Genomic DNA, 20,794 nt, shown 5'->3' on the forward strand with positions numbered 1-20,794 from the left:
TTTGAAAAAAAAAATTTTTGCTCTAAATAAAGATGGCGTAGGCTATAAGAAGATTGCCAAGACCCTCAAACTGAGCTGCAGCACGGTGGCCAAGACCATACAGCTGTTTAACAGGACAGAGTCCACTCGGAACAGGCCTCGCCATAGTCGACAAAGACGTAGAGTGCACGTGCTCAGCGTCATATCCAGGGGTTGTGTTTGGGAAATAGACGTATGAGTGCTGCCAGCATTGCTGCAGAGGTTGAAGGAGTGGCAGGTCAGCCTGTCAGTGCTCAGACCGTACGCCGCACACGGCATCAAATTGGTCTGCATGGCTGTCATCCTAGAAGCAAGCCTCCTCTAAAGATGATGCACAAGAAAGCCCGCAAACAGTTTGCTGAAGACAAGCAGACTAAGGACATGGATTACTGGAACCATGTCCTGTGGTCTGATGAGACCAAGATAAATTTATTTGGTTAAGATGGTGTCAAACGTGTGTGGCGGCAACCAGGTGAGGAGTACAAAGACAAGTGTGTCTTGCCTACAGGCAAGCATGGTGGTGGGAGTGTCATAGTCTGGGGCTGCATGAGTGCTGCCGGCACTGGGGAGCTACAGTTCATTGAGGGAACCATGAATGCGAGCATGTACTGTGACATACTGAAGCAGAGACTGGACCTTAGGGCAGTATTCCAACATGATAATGACCAAATGCAGAAACATTAATTCATGCGTTCATTAGATTACTGAAATCCTTTATTGGGTGGTTGCTCTGCATGTTTAATAAACAAACTCCAGCTGGTTCAAAATGCAGCAGCTAGAGTTCTTGCTAGAACTAGGAAGTATGACCACATTAGCCTGGTTCTGTCAACACTGCACTGGCTCCCTATTAAGCATTGTATACATTTTAAGATCGTGCTAATTACCTATAAAGCCCTGAATGGTTTGGCACCTCAGTATTTGTATGAGCTCTTATCGCATTATAGTCCTTCACGTCCGCTGCAATCTCAAAACTCTAGCCATTTGATAAGACCTAGAATATCAAAATCAACTGTGGGCAGGAGATCATTTTCCTAAATCTACCTAACACTGTTAGGGAAGCAGACACACTCTGTCAGTTTAAATCTAGATTAAAGACCCATCTCTTTTTTTTTTTTTTTTAACAACTGTTTATTAAGTTTTAATTGTGTGGAACAGTAGTACAAAACAAAAAGCAGCTGTACAAATTTAAAACCCACCCCACCCCTTGGTAGACTCAAAAAATAAAAAAAATAAAAAAATTAAATAAATAATAATAATAAACACATTAATTAATATTAAGATTAAAGACCCATCTCTTTAACCTGGCTTACACATAATACACTATCGCATTTCTATAATTCAGATCCATTAAAGGATTGTTAGGCTGCATTAATTAGGTCAACCGGAACCGGGAACACTTCCCAAAACACCTGATGCACTTGTTACATTGTTAGAAGAATGGCATCTACGCTAATATTAGTCTGTTTCCTTCTTATTCCGAGGTCACCGTAGCCACCCAGATCCAGACTTTATCCAGATCAAATGGTCACTGCAGCCACTCTGATCCAGACTGTATCCAGATCAGATGGTGGATCAGCACCTAGAGATGACCTCTACAGCCAGGACACCTAGATGAGCCCCAGAGACTGATCCCCAGTGAAGACCCTGTCTCCAAGAGAGCCATCGGGACAAGACCACAGGAACCAGATGAGTCCGTTGCACAATCTGACTCTGCTTTAGCCTAGATTTAAACTGCTGATTTTGTCTGGCCAGAGGAGAATGACACTATTTCGACAAACTATTTCCCCGTCTAAATACTGTAAAGCTGATATAAAGCCACCCAGCTTTATATCAAGCCGATGTAAAGCTGCTTTGACACAATTTGCATTGTTAAAAGCATTATACAAATAATATTGACTTGACTTAAAGAAGCTGAGGGTAAAGGTGATGGATTGGCCAAGCATGTCTCCAGACTTAAACCCTATTGAGCATCTGTGGGGCATCCTCAAACGGAAGGTGGAGGAGCGCAAGGTCTCTAACATCCACCAGCTCTGTGATGTCGTCATGGAGGAGTGGAAGAGGACTTCAGTGGCAACCTGTGAAGCTCTGGTGAACTCCATGCTCAAGAGGGTTAAGGCAGTGCTGGAAAATAATGGTGGCCACACAAAATATTGACACTTTGGGCCCAATTTGGACATTTTCACTTAGGGGTGTACTCACTTTTGTGGCCAGTGGTTTAGACATTAATGGCTGTGTGTTGAGTTATTTTGAGGGGACAGCAAATTTACACTGTTATACAAGCTGTACACTCACTATTTTACAAGTGTCATTTCTTCAGTGTTGTCACATGAAAAGATATAATAAAATATTTACAAAAATGTGAGGGTTGTACCCACTTCTGTGAGATACTGTATATATATTTTCTTTATATATGTTTTTTGAAGAAGTTTCCTCTGCTCATCAAGGCTGTCTCTATTTGATAAAATATACAGAAATAAAAACTTATTTTGTGTAATATTATTGCAATTTAAAATAACAGCTTTCTATTTTAATATACTTTCTAATATATATAGGATTAGGATTCTCTGATTAATAAAATGTTAAAAAGAACAGCATTTATTTAAAAAAGAAATTGTGTTACAATATACAATGCTATTCAAAAGTTTGGGGTCAGTACATTTTTTCTTTTATTCAGGAGGGATGTGTTAAATGAATAAAAGGTCATAGTAAAGACTTATATTGTTAGAAAAGATTTCTATTTTGAACAAATGCTGCTCTTTTTAACTTTTTATTCATCAAAGAATCAAAGAAAAAGTATCACATGTTCCAAAAAACAATATGAAGCAGCACAACAGTTTCAACACTCTAATAATAAATCAACAATATAGAATGATTTCTGAAGGATCATGTGACACTGAAGACTGGAGTAATGATGCTGAAAATTTAGCGCTGCCTCACAGAAATAAATTCTATTTTAAAGTATATTAAAATAAGAAACCAATATTAGAAATTGCAATAAGATTTCACAATATTACTGCTTTTTCTGTATTTTTGATCAAATAAATGCAGCCTTGATGAGCAGAAGAGACTCCCTTAAAAAATTTTTTTTTTTTTAAATTCTGAGCAGTAACCCATCAAAAATACAGTAGATATAAATGTAGATGATATAGACAGGTAAAATTTATAAATGTTAAAATTATTTTTAGAGCATGGTATTACAAAATACATGGTAAAACCCTTATCGTTTTTTGTTTAATGTGTTGGTGGAGCTGAAGATCACTTTAGATACACTTCAATGTACAATGCATATTGGTACAGATTATTGTTACAATTACTTGTATAATAAGTGTAATAAAATGGATTTGGTCTTTTGACAGAAACAAATTAAATTTAAAAAAGTGCAAATCACACAAAAAGCTAACAAAATTGATGTAGGAATTAGTTGAATTTGTAGAATATGATTAATTATGAAGCTATGAAAGTATAATTAATCATCAGACAGCAGTTGTTTCCAAATGTTTTCTTAGGCTTTGGGGCTCACTGGATAGAATCCAAAACGTTTTCCCTTTTTTTTATTTTTTTTTAACACTTATTTTCCAGATGATATGTCTCACTATGCTCAGACCACCGTATAATGACACTTTATTCCCTTTTTATTTTTAAAATGCACCCCAGTGGATGGCTGTTTGTACAGCGATATTTGGTTAATAACCGCTAGAAGCTTTTATGTGTGTGTGAAAGATTGCTTAGATGTAACCACATAATTGCACTGTCAGGCTTGAACAAAATCTTTTTAATTAAATAAATGTGTGACTCCAATTCAACCCCTGGACTGAAGGCAAAATAACCTCAAATAATGACAGCAGGCTCAGAGATAGTATAAGGGAGATAATGCCTGGGCCCTTGCTTGCATACTTCTCTAACAAAAACTATGAACTGCACTACAAATATACCACACACACATAGTTGAATTAGTAGTAAATGCAGTAAAACAGAGGTGGTAACAGAGTATGAGCCATTTCACACAGATTTGCTAATGCTAACATTAGCGTGTGTTAAACACAGTGACATATCAGTTATAAAACAGGCCTGCTGTAACCAACTCAAGGGAATAACAAACCAATCCAGTTGCTGAAACTGACGACTGACACGCATGCCACTTCAAACACTTAATTTTTCCCATAACCAGAGCAACAAACAAATAATTTAACCCAAATATGAATAAACTTGATTACACTACCACTAAAGTAATCACACTAAAATATCCATACAGACAGACACACACAAGCAAGCAGGCCCATTCCCAAAGCATGTTTAATAAATTACGAATGTTAACTGAAGCTGTCCTGACCCTGCACTTAATAAACTTCCCTTCACTTGGCCTTTAAAGGAGATCTATGTGCCTGCATTATATTTGATCACTTTCTTACTTTCTAAAAACCAATGGTCCAAAAGACCGTACACATTTTAATCAGCAAAAATCCCTCTGCTAGCAAAGATCTGAAGTGTAGCACAACAACCAGCCAATACACACTGATCAAATCCCTCTTTGTGCTGGAAATTGTGCATTGTGGCTCTAAATTAACATACCTTTCAAGGGAAAAACAGCCATATAAATAAATAGTTCATCCCAAACAGAAAATTGTGTCATTAGCTCACTCATGTTGTTCCAAACTGGTACGACAAACCTTTACTCTTTTGAACACAAAAGAAGATATTTTGAAGACTGTGCTGGTCTTTATTTTCTAACAATTAATAGAAATTAGAGCATTCAAGCCTTAAAAAGGATGTAAAAGCACCAAGCATTAACTCATATATTATAGCTTATCGTGTTAGTGTTCATTTTTGCTTTGGCTAGAACCACTTCATAAATCTCTTTGATTTACGAATTAAATCTTTCAGACTAGTTTTGTGAATCAGACCAACCAATTAATTTAAAAGATAATTTCAAAATTATGATTCACTCACAAAGGGGACTATAGTTCTCTCATGAACTCGCCAGAATGAGATAGGACAGATATACATTTTAGGTCTGTTTCTGCATGAAAAGTTATCATATGGCTTATAATAAAATGCACGAGTCATCTGAACTGTATATATGATTGTTTTGTGCTCAATATTTTAAGCTTGTTCATTGTAACTGCATGAAAAAGAACACTGAAAACATGAAGGAAAATCATTCATACGGATTTAGAGCAACATAAGGGTGAGTAAACAAGCGAATTTATCAGGTTTATTTCAGGCCTAATAAAGTTAGTAAATTGAGTGCATATTAACGGTTTCATTTGGTTCAGGTCTAAAGTTGATCTTTCCTGCTAAACTTAATCTTACCCTAATCTGCAGGACCCATGGTTCCTCTTTTTCCATTTTCCATTCACTGTGTCAATATGGAGTGCGAATCTATGTTAAATAAGCTGATTAGCTCACATCTCTCTGCAAGAAAGACCTGGAGGAAAAAGCAATCAAAGGAAATCAAATATCATCACACATCGTCTGAATTTTTAACCCATGCTCAATTTCTGTGACCTAATTAAAATCAAACAAGTGCTAACTGGAGTGTTAGATAGTAGTTCAGAACCATTACTGATTAAATAGAAGTGCAGAACTCTGCCTAACGCTCTCTGGTTTACCCACATTTCTCTTCTCAGCAGTGGGATTTGTTGATGTTGTTGCATACTGTGAGGGGTCATTCAGTCTGACCCCTACTAAACCTTGCTTTACATGATTACAGATGAGATGTGTGAAGTAAGCTCTCCTGGGGTTACAGACAACAGTTGAACAGATTCCCACAGGAGCCGTGTTTACTGTACGAAAGCCATCAAGAGGTTCCTGCTCCCATTTCAGGCAGACACACATCGACCTTGGGGATGTTTTTCACAAGCACACACACATACACACAAGAGTTTTTGATCCCACTGAGAACTGGTGGACGTTAATGTAGTTAATGTGAGGATGATTGGTGAGCGTGTATATCATCAGGACATGTAAATAACATTGTAAAGCACTATTCAGATGGGATTTATTTTCTCTCGGTTCAGTTCAGTTGTATTTAACAATATCTCTGAAATGGGAATATGTGTTGTTTGGATGTATAATACCTATTGAAATAAAGAAATGTAAGTTTGGAGTTGAGAAAAGTCTCGTATGCCTTTTAGACTGCATTTATTAGATTTTTGTAATTTATTATTATGAATAAAAGCTGAATTTAACTTCATGACCCCAAACTATCTCTGCAGTACTTTAGCCTCCAAGATATATTACCTGGAAAGTTCAAAATTTCTGGAAAACAACAAGAAAATTAGCTTCAGTTGTAGGTTTCGATGAAGGTCAAAATAAACAAGTAAAATGTTGTGGAAAAATACTAGGATTGGATTTCTCGGAGGACCCCTGTCTAGACAAAACACTGAAGATAATTAGTTCCTTCAATTATTACAGAGGTTGTGTGAGGAAAAACAGACATGTTTGATTCAGAGTGGAGTAAAATAAAGTACATCTGACAAACACAAATTTACTTGATCTCTTCATGGAAAACTAGTTCTGTGAGAGAGAATGTTTATTCAGGTTACACAACATCAGATAGAAGTCATGATAAGTATAGACTGAAATTCATAAAAGATCTCATCTAAACTAATTACTAAACTTGAAATTTACTTACTACTGACTCACAAAGAGCTTTTACTGGTAGTGAATTTGTATCACTTTTCTATTAAATTGGCCTTCAATCATATCATCTACCACATTGTTTAACAAGTGCTAGCTCAAATTTCTCAAAACCTACTCAGGTGTTTTACAATTTAATGGTTTTACACTTCTAAATAAAGCATCTATTTCTTCAACTTGCATTATCTTTTCCCCACTGACCTTTCAGTAAGTCTTTATTTTCTGTTAGCAATTTGAAAAGTAAAAGACAATTTTACAAAAACATTCTGAAATAACATCTCTACCCGTACTAATATATGTATATATAAAATCCAGAGAAAAAATATTACAATTAAAAAAAGAAACAGTTATTTTAAAATAACTTCAAAACATTAATAGACAATTATCCATTAATGGACATTATTAATGTTCCGCCCATCGGCGTTTAGTTCGTTTCCTAGTCGGACCCGTTTTGGTGACGGACCTAGTTTCGAGCCGAGCTACAGCGCTGAAATCACCTACGAGTCTGCGTCATTACAGAGTTTGGTCAAATCTTTGTCTGTAAGTAATTTTTCGTCAGAATTGTGGTTTCTGTATGATGTATATGTTTACATTAATGTGTGTTATTACGTTCGTGACTCTTATTAGTTTCATCGCGTATGCTCTAGATTGAAGTCTTTTGTTTTCCGACTCACTGATTTATCTGCTCAGCAACGAGCCGCGGTGCTTCGCCTCAGATTAATTAGTTGATTTATTTACATCTGTTGATGTAACAGTCTAGCAGATAGTTTGGTGTTACTGAGGATGTTTGTTTAATTTCTATGCAATAAGAACGTCTGTAGTTTGTGTAAAGTGTTGACTTAGAGAATAGCCTACTGTTCAACTATATTTGATTGTGTAAAAAAGACAACAGACGTTACACTTTTGTAATGTTTATTTTCTGTTTACTCTTTCAGTCTTACAGACTTAAATGAGGAAAAAACTTGAGAAATAAAACTGAGGAAGAAAAAAGGCAACAAAAGTTAAGACATCAATCCTCAACAAGACTTACGAAGTTTCTCTTCATTGCTGTTAACTATCTGTCTAGCCGTACAAATCAGACGTCGTACATGCGAGGGCAGAATAATTAATTTTACGGACATTTCCATTGACCTTAAAACACAATACAATGCAGTGCAAAAATTAGATACAGGTGAAACACCTGTTAAAAAAACGAAGTTTTAAGCGTATGGTTGCCCCATATACTTAGGTGCATAACTGTTAACATATTACATTTACTATCAGAATTTTCATAATTTTTTCATAAGGTTCCAGCAGTCCGCCTGGCCTGATCTTGAGCGAACTGCACTTCTCTAGAGTGTCAGTCTCACCGCCTGTCTCCCGACTCCCTCCTATAAAGGCACAAGTCACGATATTATTATCTAATCAAAACCCCCCTGTGTGTCTGTGTGTCATTAATTCATTAACAACGCCTGGTTATGCTCAGTGGAACACAAACCCTCCCACAAACACACCAAAGGCTGATTCCTTTGCAGGAGCAGCTGTGTCTTTAAACTCAGACACACACACTCACACACCTGTGTCCCTAACACACCTGCACACTGAACTAGCGTTTGATACTAAGTCACACACATTTCTCACTGGAAAGCTGCCTGGAGCAGTGTGTGTGGGATGACAATCTTTCACCTAGTTCTTGCGGTCTTGTCAGGTTAAAACACATGTGAAAACTGTCACTGAATTATTAGGCTGTTACAGTTAGAGGAATAGGTTTTCTGCTGAATCAACAACCAGAATTAGGTATATTCCATTTGTCAAATGTTTCATTTTTGGTACGTATAACACCCAAGTGAAGCCAAAATGTTACTTGTTCAGATACAGCATACATTGTTCACACTATTTCCACAGTATATAGTACAATATGTGCACTTTCTACATACTGAACATGCCACGGAATACTAATCTTGTTTTTTTTCCAAAATGTGCATACATTACTGAATTGATTACATTTACATTTAGGCATTTAACAGAAGCTTTTATCCAAAGCTACTTAAAAATGAGGACGACAGAAGTAATCAAAACCAACAAAAGAGCAACAATATGCAAGTGCTATGACACGTTTCAGTTAGCCTAACGCAGTAGGCTACACGTTGCACTTTTTTGTTTTGTTTTTTAATGAAAGAAAACAAGTAGAATAGGGGAAAAAGAAAAAAGAAAGAAAGCAATTTTTTTAAAAGAAAACAAGTAGATAGAATAGAAAAAAAGAAAGCTAGTGTTAGAGTTTAGCTCCAACCCCAATTAAACACACCTGAAGCAGGTAATCAAGCTCTTACTAGGGATACTAGAAACTTCCCAGCAGGTATGTTGAGGCAAGCTGGAGCTAAACTCTGCAGGATACCGGCCCTCCAGGACCGAGTTTGGGCACCCCTGTGTTAGAGGGTCTGATGGATACAAAGACAGATAGATAAAAATAGAATTAGAATAGAGAGAGCTAGAGTTATAGGGTCAAATAAAGATGGAAGAGATTTGTTTTTAGCCGTTTCTTGAATATGGCTCAGCTGCTCGGATTGAGTTGGGCAGGTCATTCCACCAGGAGGGAACAGTTCATGAAAAAGTCCATGAAAGTGATTTTGTGTCTCTTTGGGGTGGTACAATAATGCATCGTTCACCTGCAGAACGCAAGCGTCTAGAGGGCACATAGGTCTGAAGTACTGAATTTAGGTAAAGGGGTGCAGAGCCAGTGGTGGTTTTGTAGGCGAACATTAATGCCTTGAATTTTATGCGAGCAGCTATTGGTAGCCATTGCAAATTGATGAACAGTGGTGTGACGTGCGTTCTTTTTGGCTCATTGAAGATTAATCTTGCAGCGCCATTTTGGATTAATTGTAGAGGTTTGATGGAACTGGCTGGAAGACCTACCAAGAGAGCATTGCAATAGTCCAGTCTGGACAGAACAAGAGCTTGAACAAGGAGTTGTGCTGCATGTTCCAAAAGGAAGGGCCTGATCTTCCTAATGTTGTATAAAGCAAGGACCAGGCAGTTTTAGCAATGGGGTCTGAGAAATTCAGCTTGAAGGAGTTATGGTTGATGAGCCTAACTGGAAGGTTAAATTGTTATGAAGTGATGGGTTTGTTTAAACCACAAGTAGTTCTGTCTTAGCCAGATTGAGTTGAAGGTGATGGTCCATCATCCGGCAAGAAATGTCTGTTAGACATGCTGAGATATGAGCAGCTATTGCCGGATCATCAGGATGGAATGAGAGTTGAGTGTCATCAGCATAGCAGTGATATGAAAAGCCATATTTCTGAATGACAGAACCTAGTTATGCAATGTAGACAGAAAAGAGAAGTGGTCCAAGAACTGAGCCCTGTAGCACCCCAGTAGCTAGATGTTGCGACTTGGATACCTCACCTCTCCAAGACACCTTGAAGGACCTATTTGATAGGTAAGACTCAAACCACTGGAGTGCGGTTCTTGAGATGCCCTTTCCCAATAGACAGGAGGATCTGGTGGTTCACCATATCAAAAGTAGCGGACAGATCCAGCAAGATAAGTAATGAAGACTTGGAAGCTGCTCTTGCAAGTCTTAGGGCTTCAACAACTGAGAGCAAGGCAGTTTCAGTCGAGTGTCCGTTTCTGCCAGACTGGTTGCTGTCCAGGAGGTTGTTCTGTGTGAGAAAAGCAGAGACTTGGTCGAACACAGCTCTTTCAAGTGTTTTTGCAATGAAAGGTAGAAGGGAAACCAGTCTGTAGCTCCCTAAAAGAGTTGGGTTAAGAGTGGATTTCTTAAGAAGTGGGGTTATAGGAGCCTGTTTAAATGCTGAAGGAAAAACTCCAGTGTGAAGGGATGTGTTAACGATGTGAGTGAGTGTAGGTACAACTGCAGGAGAAATAGTTTGAAGGAGATGAGATGGAATAGGATCAAGTGGACAAGAAGTAGGATGACTGGAAAAGATGAGTTTAGAGACTTCTGCCTCAGAGAGCAGAGAGAAGGATGTGAACAAGTGTATGTTTGTTGGTAAGATGCGTTTGACAGTTTGTGGTATGGAGAATTGTGCAGTGAGGTTTGTAATTTTATTAATGAAGAATGTAGCAAAGTCGTCAGCTGTTAAAGTTGAGGAAGGAGGGGGAGGAGGAGGACAAAGGAGGGAGGAAAATGTTTTAAAGAGCATGCGAGAGTTAAGCAAATAGTTAATTTTGTCATGATAGTATGTCCTTTTAGCAGTGGAGACATTAGCAGAGAAGTCAGAGAGGAGTGATCGATATAAATTATGTTCAGTAGGATTTTGTATAATATAACTTTTGTATAATATAACAAGTATAACTTTTGGAGTACCATCCTCAGGAAAGGTTAAGAGCAACACATCTAATTCTTCCATGAAGTTACCCAGTGGTCCTGGAGGTCGATAAACCACTACAAAATGGATTTTAAGAGGGTAGGTAATAGTAACCAAATGGGACTCAAAATAACTGTTGATACGCAGAGATGGTATAGGGGTAAATTTCCAATTATTAGAGAGGAGCAGACCAGAACCTCCACCTCTTCAAGTCAAACGGGGGGTGTGGGAATAGGAGAAATTATTGGAGAGTGCAGCAGGTGTAGCATTGTCCTCTGGTTTGATCCAGGTATCTGTCAGGGCCATGAGGTTTAGCCTTAAATGAGTAATAATGGAAGTAATGAAATCAGCTTTGTTGACAGCAGACTGACAAATCCAGAGACCAATAGAAAAATAAAGTAGTGTATGAGTAGACATAGGCAAAGTGCACAGGTTGTTAGGACTGCGCTGCCTACAGTGTGTGAAGTGTGGTTTGCGAGTGGTAGTGATAGTAGGGGTCTGGGAACACATAGTAAGAATTGGTTATAAAAAAACTGTTGTACTTATGTTGATACTTATGTCCCTTTTCCCAGGTCTTTACACTCTTCGGTCTTCACACGAGGGCTGCCGTGACCGCTGCCACAGTAAACTAAGCTTTTTTTATACCAGTCTAACAAAACACTAATTGAATTTAGCTGAACACACTTTCCTGTTTATCACAACAAATGGCCAAGCAAGTGCACGACACTGACAAAGTACGCGATACAGTAAGAAACCAAATGCGTCTTAACACAAAAAAGTCATGTAAAAAAATAAAAAATAAAAAAACATTCAGTGTGGAAAAATATTTTTCAAGGCACGTCAGTGTCTATAACTTTTTATCTTTTTGAGCATTATCAACTCTGGATGATGGATAGTAAAGCCTAGAGTGTCTTCTTTCCAAAGATACCTAATTTGTTTGTGCAGCACACTTTGTCAGGAACTGTTACCGTTTTAATTTAGGTAGGTTATTTTCACCTGTGAGGCCCAAAATGGGGGGCGAAGGTTAACAGGTTAACACAGTAAACAAAACATGCGTTTCCAACCAACGACAACTGCACTAAACACTGAGGCAACTAAATGCACTTACAAGCTGATTTTTAACTTCCGCTGATAGACTGCTTCTTTCAAAGAGTATTTCTTTACACTGTCTTCTGCTGGTGTTTGAACACACTTTCCTGTTTATCACAACAAATGGCCAAGCAAGCGCACAACACTGATAAGGTACGAAATACAGTATGAGACCAAATGCTATTTCAGCAAGTCTTACAGTAAACAAAACAAGCATTTCCTAGCAAAGACAACTGCGCTAAACACTAATGAGACAAGTAAATACACTTACGAGCTGCTTTTAACTTCCGCTTACTGACTAGCTTACTTTTAACTTCCGAATACTATTCCCATAATTGCAATGCACCCAATTTGATCTCAGATTTCAAGTGATGGATGAATGAATATCAACCTTTTGTTACATTTGATTTTGATATTTAATTTTTTGATTGCACACAGATTTGTGCTGAATCAATTCAGTGCTATTTATTTGTAATACTTACACTAACATTCAAACATTTGGGGTTGAGAGGATTTTTTAATGCTTTTGAAATAGCATTATTTGAAGGTTACATTTATTTGATCAAAAAAGTTAGAACAGTACTACTGTGAAATATTGTTACAATTTAAAACAACTGTTAAAATGACTAGAGAGTTCAAAAGCATCATATTTATATTATATTTGTTTTATACCTTTAATTTCTGGTGCAATACTGCCACAGATCTGCAGGGATTTATGGAGGACAACGGAGAGCTGGAGGCTGGACTGGGGCATAAATATGTATTAATTTCTCATGCAGCTCATTAAAGCACCTCAGGAAAACATTCCTTTTAAAAACAAACAGAATCCAGCGGATCAATTGCTGTGTGTGAGTCCATCTGTACATTTTGGGAGAGGGAGAGCTTAGCTCAGTTAGACTCTGTTTGATGTCTGCCTTGAAAATGGATTAACATGAACATCTCTGTACCTCACCGCAGCTGTGTTCACAACACAGCCCCCCGCTCTCGTTCCTTCTCTTTCTCTCACTCTCTATCCACACTGCTGTCCAAGCTGCCTGCCAAAAGAGCTCCGCGCAGTGTGACACTGGCACTGGACTCATTTGCAGGATTATCTGTAGTGGACAGGCACGCACACACACACTCGTTTGCTCGCTCTCTCCCTCTCCGGATGCACGCACATACCTACACTCCTGTTGATTAGATAAGTCTGTTAGATTATTAATACACAGTGATGTGTAGAGGTGGAGAAAAGAGGGGGACGACAGATGAGAGGGGGAGGGGGTGGGGGGGGGGCAGCAAAAGAAGTTTCTAGGGCAACGATGTTTAGCATTTATTGCCTTTATCAGGAAATTGAGAATCTCTGAACGCTTGTGTTTGTTTTTTGCGTGTGTGTTCGGAATTCAAACCAGCACAGGAGATGAGAAACAGACTGTAGAAGATACATTTAAACATTTAGAGACAGTCTCTGAAACAATGGGTATACAACCAAAAAGGAATGGAAAGATCATGACTAAAATCTACCCTTTTCACTGGACACAAACTTAATTAATATAAAAATAATAAAAAGGCAGATGGAGGAGAAGAGAAATGAGGAAAAAGATCTCATTTAGTTTCTACAGCCACATCAGAGACTGTAGCATTTTCATAACCCAGTGAGCAAACCTTCTTAGCCATGGAACGTGGTAAATGGCTGATTTGAAACACACTACATAGGCCGCAAATACTGGTGGCATACAAATAATGTTCATCATACCAAGATGATTACACTAAAGGTAATGTGAAGAGTAGGATGTCAGACTCTAATACTGTAAATATGGGATTAAAAATCTGTTTTTGTGTTTTTATCAATACTCAGTGTTAAATTATAAGTGTATTTGTATCAATGTGTTAATTAAAACTTAAAGTAATAAAAAAATTGTTAATTGAAATAAAATATGAAAACTAAATGAAAGATTAAAAGCAAAGAAATAAAAAAAAAAAATTAAAATGAATATAAAATAAAACGAATTAAAAGTGAAAAAAGTAGCAAAATTACCAAAACTAAAACTGATAGCGCATCTCAATTCAAGCAATGATTCATTCAGCGTACTCATGTCCTTACGAGTTTGTACTTTCTTACCAAATTCCTCGCACTTTTTTTTTTTGAATCGCCTATTCTGTAAAGGATGCATTCGATGCTACCTGTATTTTGGCTAAAACAAGGTATAATTAAGTTGTCTACATTTTGGAACAGCTTTTGGGTCATGACACACATATGATGTATGCCCTTAAAATGGTTCCTCCTGGAACAGATCATGTGTAGAAAAACTTCTAGATTGCATTGCCATCTACAGCAGACACCTAATTAATGCACAGCAGAACTCCTCTATCCTATTTCCCTTTATTCTTCTCCTCCCTCTCTGAAGCTCCATGTCATTTTCCACATTTGCTGTAAAGGAACGTCAAGTGCAGACTAGATAAGAAAGCAACACAATTATGAATATATTTGCATCCTATCTTTAATTAGGAACTTCTGTGATTCTGCTCACTAGCCTGTCTCACAGTGACAAATTTGGAAGTTCAATCAATTTGAGTAAGCTTGAAAGTTGGGGATGGAAGCAGGAGGATGGAGCAATCAGATGCTTGAGAAATCATTTCAGATGCAATGCTGCGTAGCATTACTCGCTGTTGAGTGTGTGCCCTAAAATGAAGCGAGGCAGTAGACTGAACAGCCTTTGCATGGTCCAATGAAGTAATGGAGCAAAGGCAGACGAGTGAAGGAGACACAGCTGACCGGCCCATCTGTGATTCCAAAAAAAAATTCAAAAGACGTCCATGTGCCTTGAATCTTTAAAGAGGTGCATGTGCCAGGCATGCTTAAAAGATACAGGTGTGTCTTGCATGTTAAAAAGGTGGCTTATAGGTCCTGCATCTTAAAAAGGCCTGTGTGCTCTATCAAAAGTCTTCTTTCAGGCTGGCCGGCATTGATAATGATACCCAACTTTCATCAAAAGCACCTAGAAGCACAATATTAAATTTGAACTGGATTAAAGCAGAAGAAAGACTATAATAGATTTTTAAGCAAACATAGAGCATTGAACCTTACTTACTTTAAAACTTACTTCAGCCCAATTCACAGCGGTTAGTTTATAATAATGTTTTCTAATTTGAGTGGTACGGGTAGGTTTTCGTGGGAAATTTGAGCATGGCACTGCGTCATTACGTCACGTCTGTAAACATGAAGTTGGCCCGGCTAGTAGGCTATTGCATGTGAGGATCCTGCAGGTGGTAGATCGTTTATAGCCTTTTCTCACAGCAGCTAGAATAATTAAATGTATCATTTTGATGGCGGTTTGTAATCCAGAAAGCATTTTGTGTCTATGAAACATATGTGAATGAAATTAAATTATATTCCAGTTTTAAATGTGCTTCTGATTACAGATTACACAAGATTTGTATTTTAAAGACAGCCAGTTCGAAGGGAGCATAGTTTACTTTTTGGGTTTAAAGAATTTCTTAATATGAAATTCGAATGGCATGACAATTAGATTAGACTGTACAGAAATTGAAATCTACACGCTAATACACACTATACTCATAGTCACGCAATGCTGATGTTGTTAACATTAATAATTTGAGAATAAATTATAACAATAATAATAATAATTTGCATGGTTAGATGTGATTTAATTACCATTGGTAGCACAATTAATGCCTTTTTCCTCAGTTGGTCAGAACAAATGTGGAAGGCTTGTTACTTGTTCAGTTAGCAATATATGGTGAAAATTCTTATTTGGGTCATATATTCCAAGACGTAGGCTAGAATCTGTGATTCCTAAGTACAGTATCCACACCGGTGCGGTGACTGACAGACTGATACACATACTCCTCAAAACATTAGATTCATCTGCGCTGGAGCCATGCCAGAGCACAACCAACGCACGGAGCTGCAATTCCAGTTTTTCAAACGGAGATGGCGACAAAGAGGCAAAACTTACGGACTGCAGCTTTAATTTCAAACATCAGTTGTCAAAGTACTATGTTTAAAATATCAAAACATTATTTATGCATTTGTAACTGCGGGTTAAAGAATTATATGTCCATCTGAGCTGCATTAAACAGTATGTAAAGGCATCTAAATGCAATTCACATGCAACTCCTCTGCATTGCTAAGATGAATTTTGCCAATACTTACTTAATTTGCTTGGTAACAGCCCAAATGTCTTATTGACTTATTAAATGTAAAAATGAGTCAACACACTTTTAGGGGAAAAAAGGCTTTATAAAAGGTAAATAAATGCCCATAAAAGGTAAAAATCAATTTAAACTTATTGGAAAAGATTAATCTGCTACATGATAATAGGCTACATCAGCTGGAATACTTCAAACCGGAGCTGTGTTTGTTTTATATGCTGCTAAGAAGACACCCCAGAAGATGGGTCAAGTATAGCTCCATCATTGTTCAAAGTAAAAAAAAAAAAGAATCAAGGAAATTTCTCTGGCATTTCTTTCTTTTTGCTGTATTATGTAAATACATATAATGTTTCTTGAGCACCAAATCATTTATTAGAATGATTTCTGAAGAATCATGTGATTCATGTGTGGCTGCTGAAAATTCAGCTTTATCATGACAGGAAAAAATTAAATATGAAAATATATTCAAGTAGAAAACAGTACTATTACTACTATTTAAAATAACTGTTTTTACCGTATTTTAGACCAAATATTGGTATGCATCAAGAGACTTATTTTTAAAACATTTAAAAGTCTTACTGGCCTTTTTTTTTTTGTATATGAAAAAAACTTGTTTGTTTTTTACACTTGTGTGTTAAAAAAAAAAAAAAAAAAAAATCGAAAATGCAATGTCTACATGCCTGATTCCCAGACCTGTCAACATAACCCAGTCTGTTATTTGAAAATGAATGAAATGCTTTTTGAAGTAAAATCACATCATGTTTATGCTTGATGAATTATACAGTATATTTGTAAAAATGAAGTCATCTAAATAAAGTTGAACAGCGTCATCATAACCATGAGATGGAAAGATCAAGGCAAACATATGACGCACTGCATAGGATATCTGAAAATACCATTGGAAGACCACATGAAGTCAAGGAGGACTGACAATAGAACAGCTAGCAGACAACAGGAAGTTGATGCTGTCAACATCCTTCCCCATCAATAAACTCCTATTGTAAGGTCCAATCTGGCTGCAAACAAGGTCATAGGTCACATTGCAAAGAGGATTGTTGCATCCTTTGAGATCATTCTTTAAAGTTCAAGCTATATATACACCAGATGTTAGGTGTGGCAACCTGAAGAAAGAAAAAAACAGTTTTGGAGAGATCTTTGAGGAAGGAGTTGGGTTGTATTTTATGAAATGTACTTGCATAATTCATGACGCTATCAATCTGAGACAATTCACTTTGAGGAGCACTGCTCACCGAATGCAACTTCCCAGTTCATTTCAGATCTGAGTTGGCCTCAAAATAACCTATTGATTTTTGATGGGGGATAACGGTTATGGCCAAATGAGCCCTTGATTTTACAGACACGTCTTTTAGGACTCATTTTCACAGCTTTTATGATTTATCCGTCATCAACTTCTGTTGTTTTCTCAGCCGATCAGGTCGTTGTTGGTTGCTGGTGGTTTCCAAACTCTTGATTTCTCCATGTCCTTTGTTTTTGCTAGAGCTCTATCTGACTTCCTCTTTTCTTTTAGCATCCAAATTGCTTGTTTTTCTCTCAAAGTCAGCTCCCTCATCTTCATCCTAGTTTGTGTGTGTCATCATCGAATGCAAGATTCAGAATGCAGAAGTAATGGATATAACCAGTGTTGGGGAGTAACTAGTTACATGTAACGGAATTGCATAATTTAATTACAAAATAAAAGTAATTGTAATCAGTTACTGAGAAAAAATATGTAAATTACAGTTACTTATGAAAATGTTAAGGATTACAAAGGGGGTTACATCAGATTTTTTCACACACACTCCCACATCCAGATTTAATTGATTTCTTTCATAAATGGCAGTGACTGCTCTAAAGAAGTTTATAACATGCTTATCCAATAATTCTTTATTTCCTATATGGGTTTATGTATATGCTTTATTTTTTTTTTTTTAAGATTAACTCTTTTTTCTAAGGCATTGTTAGATTCCAGTGTTTCCTGTAATAGCTATGCAAAGATTTGATTTCAAAAACAGTATCATAGCTTTTAAATTATTTCTTGTTATGATTTTAAATTTAACCTCAGCATGATTTTAAAGCAAGTCTGATTTTGTGGTGGCTGTGCTTCAAAGGGGACATGCACATTTTCCACAAGGTGGTATGATTCATTAGGGTCTTGTTGAAATGGTCTCAGCGGTCGTGTGAAACAACACCCTTTTTACCTTGTCAAAAACAGCTCCTGTTCACCGTGACTCATTTCGGTGCATATCTTTTTACATGCTAATGAGCACTGCTCACCCCGTCCCTCTGTTCTGTGGAAGTGATCAAACCTTGTGTTTTAACTTTTAGTTTTAACAGATAGAGGGATGAAACTCTAAAAGTGCTGAACTTCTTAGCTGGTAAAACAATAATAACTCACCCAATAATAAAATGTGACATTCTGTAGTTTTGTCTCATATTCATCTTTTAATCATATTTGTAAATGTCTTGACTCCACAGCCAACCGAGCAATTTTGTCTTTACTGTTCCAATACTTTTGGAGGGCACTGTATGAAATGCAGAGGACATCCAAAAACACTCAGCACAGAAAGACAGACACCCCCAGGGTGTTAAACTGGCAAACTTATAATGTGCTCATATTGCATTGAACATTCATCTGTCTCGCTGATGGATGTTACTAAGAAAGGCCTGCCTGGACACCTTGATCTAGACTGAAGGGTAAAACAAGTAAATATGCAACCCAAGGTGCTCAGATTTACATTTCTCTTTAGTTATACTACAGGTAGCTGGTCAGTATCCGAGTCTTGACCTTGTGGTCTTGGTCTGGAAGACCTGGATCTTGTTTTATGGTCTCAGACAAATGGCAGTCTATTTCCAACATAAGGTGACAATTATCTCAACCGAAGGTTGACAGTTTCTTACAGAGAATTCACAAGGTTTCTTTGGATGCAATATATACAGCATTCTCTTGTAGTTTATTCAAATGGACAGCCTGGTTGTTGGATCAATACTGTAGGTCTTGGTATGGGTCTGAGCCCTGATGTTAGGTCATGATCTGAACCTGGGCTCTAGGGAACTATAGTTTTGGCCTGGGTAATGTAGACGTGAGTTACCTGAACTATGGAAGTAGTTTTAGTTTACTAGATATATGCCGCCGCAGGCTTACTGTAAGAGTACAGGCTCCAACAAGCTGAACCATGGTGCTGTGTGGGCGATGTGTAAACTTATCCCGCCTCCCTCTTTCCTGCCACCATTTCATGCCTAAGTAAATAAAACATTAAATATCGTTAAATAAAATTAATTAAATTTTTCCCTGGCTCATGTCATTTAATGATCTCGTTCTCCTCTTTCAAGCCATCATTTTTTACTTTGTTTCTACTGTGGCAATGAATAAAAATAACTTTAATAAAAGAATATTCTGAATATTCAATAAAACTCAATAAAATATTATTATATATCAATAATAGAAATAAAAATAAATATCAATAAAATATCTATTTAAATATAGCTATATCTATTTAAGTCTAGCTCACATCATTAAAGTCTTTGGAAAGGCAATTCAAAGAATAGTTTCTAGACACATTATAAATGTTAGAAATGTATTGCTGAAACATGTTACAAAGACTGTGAACTATATAGCACTAAATTGTGGAGTTATAGTTTTTTTTTTTCTTCCTTTTTTGTGTTCAGGATTTTTTGGGCGGGCCTGAAATCATGTTTCAATGATGCAATGGAGCCACCGAGCATGGCCTATCCCCTAACACTATAATAGGTGTGTTTGACTTAAAGCAGCGCTACGCAGATCAATCGTTGTAGGACATCAAAGTACCATGAGAGCAGACGGCTCCTTATGCTTTCAAATCACTCTCACAGAACTTTTAGATGTCATACACTGATCAGTCTGCGCAGTACTGCTTCAAGTCAAACACACATAATAACTAAATTGTATTATCATCAGTAGTTCAGAGTTACTTTTCTTACCGTTAGTTACTACAGCCTAGTTTGCTAGCTTTGTCACGTAAATGCATTATTACCTAGCTGCGATCATTTACAAAACAGCTCGGTCTCCTTCTTCTGCTAGAGAGGGTTGTCCAACACGCACAGCAAAATGAAATCTATACAATACAATGAAATCGCCATTTCACTTTGTTGTGGCTTGTTTCAGCTGTATTGTGCTAATTTCGTTGTGTTGTACTAATATCATTGTGTTGTTGCTTGTTTCCATTGTGTGGTCAGCACCTAGAGATGACCTCTACAGCCAGGACACCTAGATGAGCCCCAGAGACTGATCCCCAGTGAAGACCCTGTCTCCAAGAGAGCCATCGGGACAAGACCACAGGAACCAGATGAGTCCTGTGCACAATCTGATTCTGCTTTAGTCTAGATTTAAACTGCTGATTTTGTCTGACCAGAGGACAATGACAAACTATTTTCCCGTCTAAATACTGTAAAGCTGATATAAAGCCACCCAGCTTTATATTAAACCGATGTAAAGCTGCTTTGACACAATTTGCATTGGTAAAAGCACTATACAAATAATATTGACTTGACTTGGTGCACTACTGGGCCACTGTTGCATCCATTCAGGTTGTAGCGGTATTTGACAG

This window comes from Barbus barbus (assembly GCF_936440315.1).
Source record: "Barbus barbus genome assembly, chromosome: 35".
Lineage (NCBI taxonomy): Eukaryota > Metazoa > Chordata > Actinopteri > Cypriniformes > Cyprinidae > Barbus > Barbus barbus.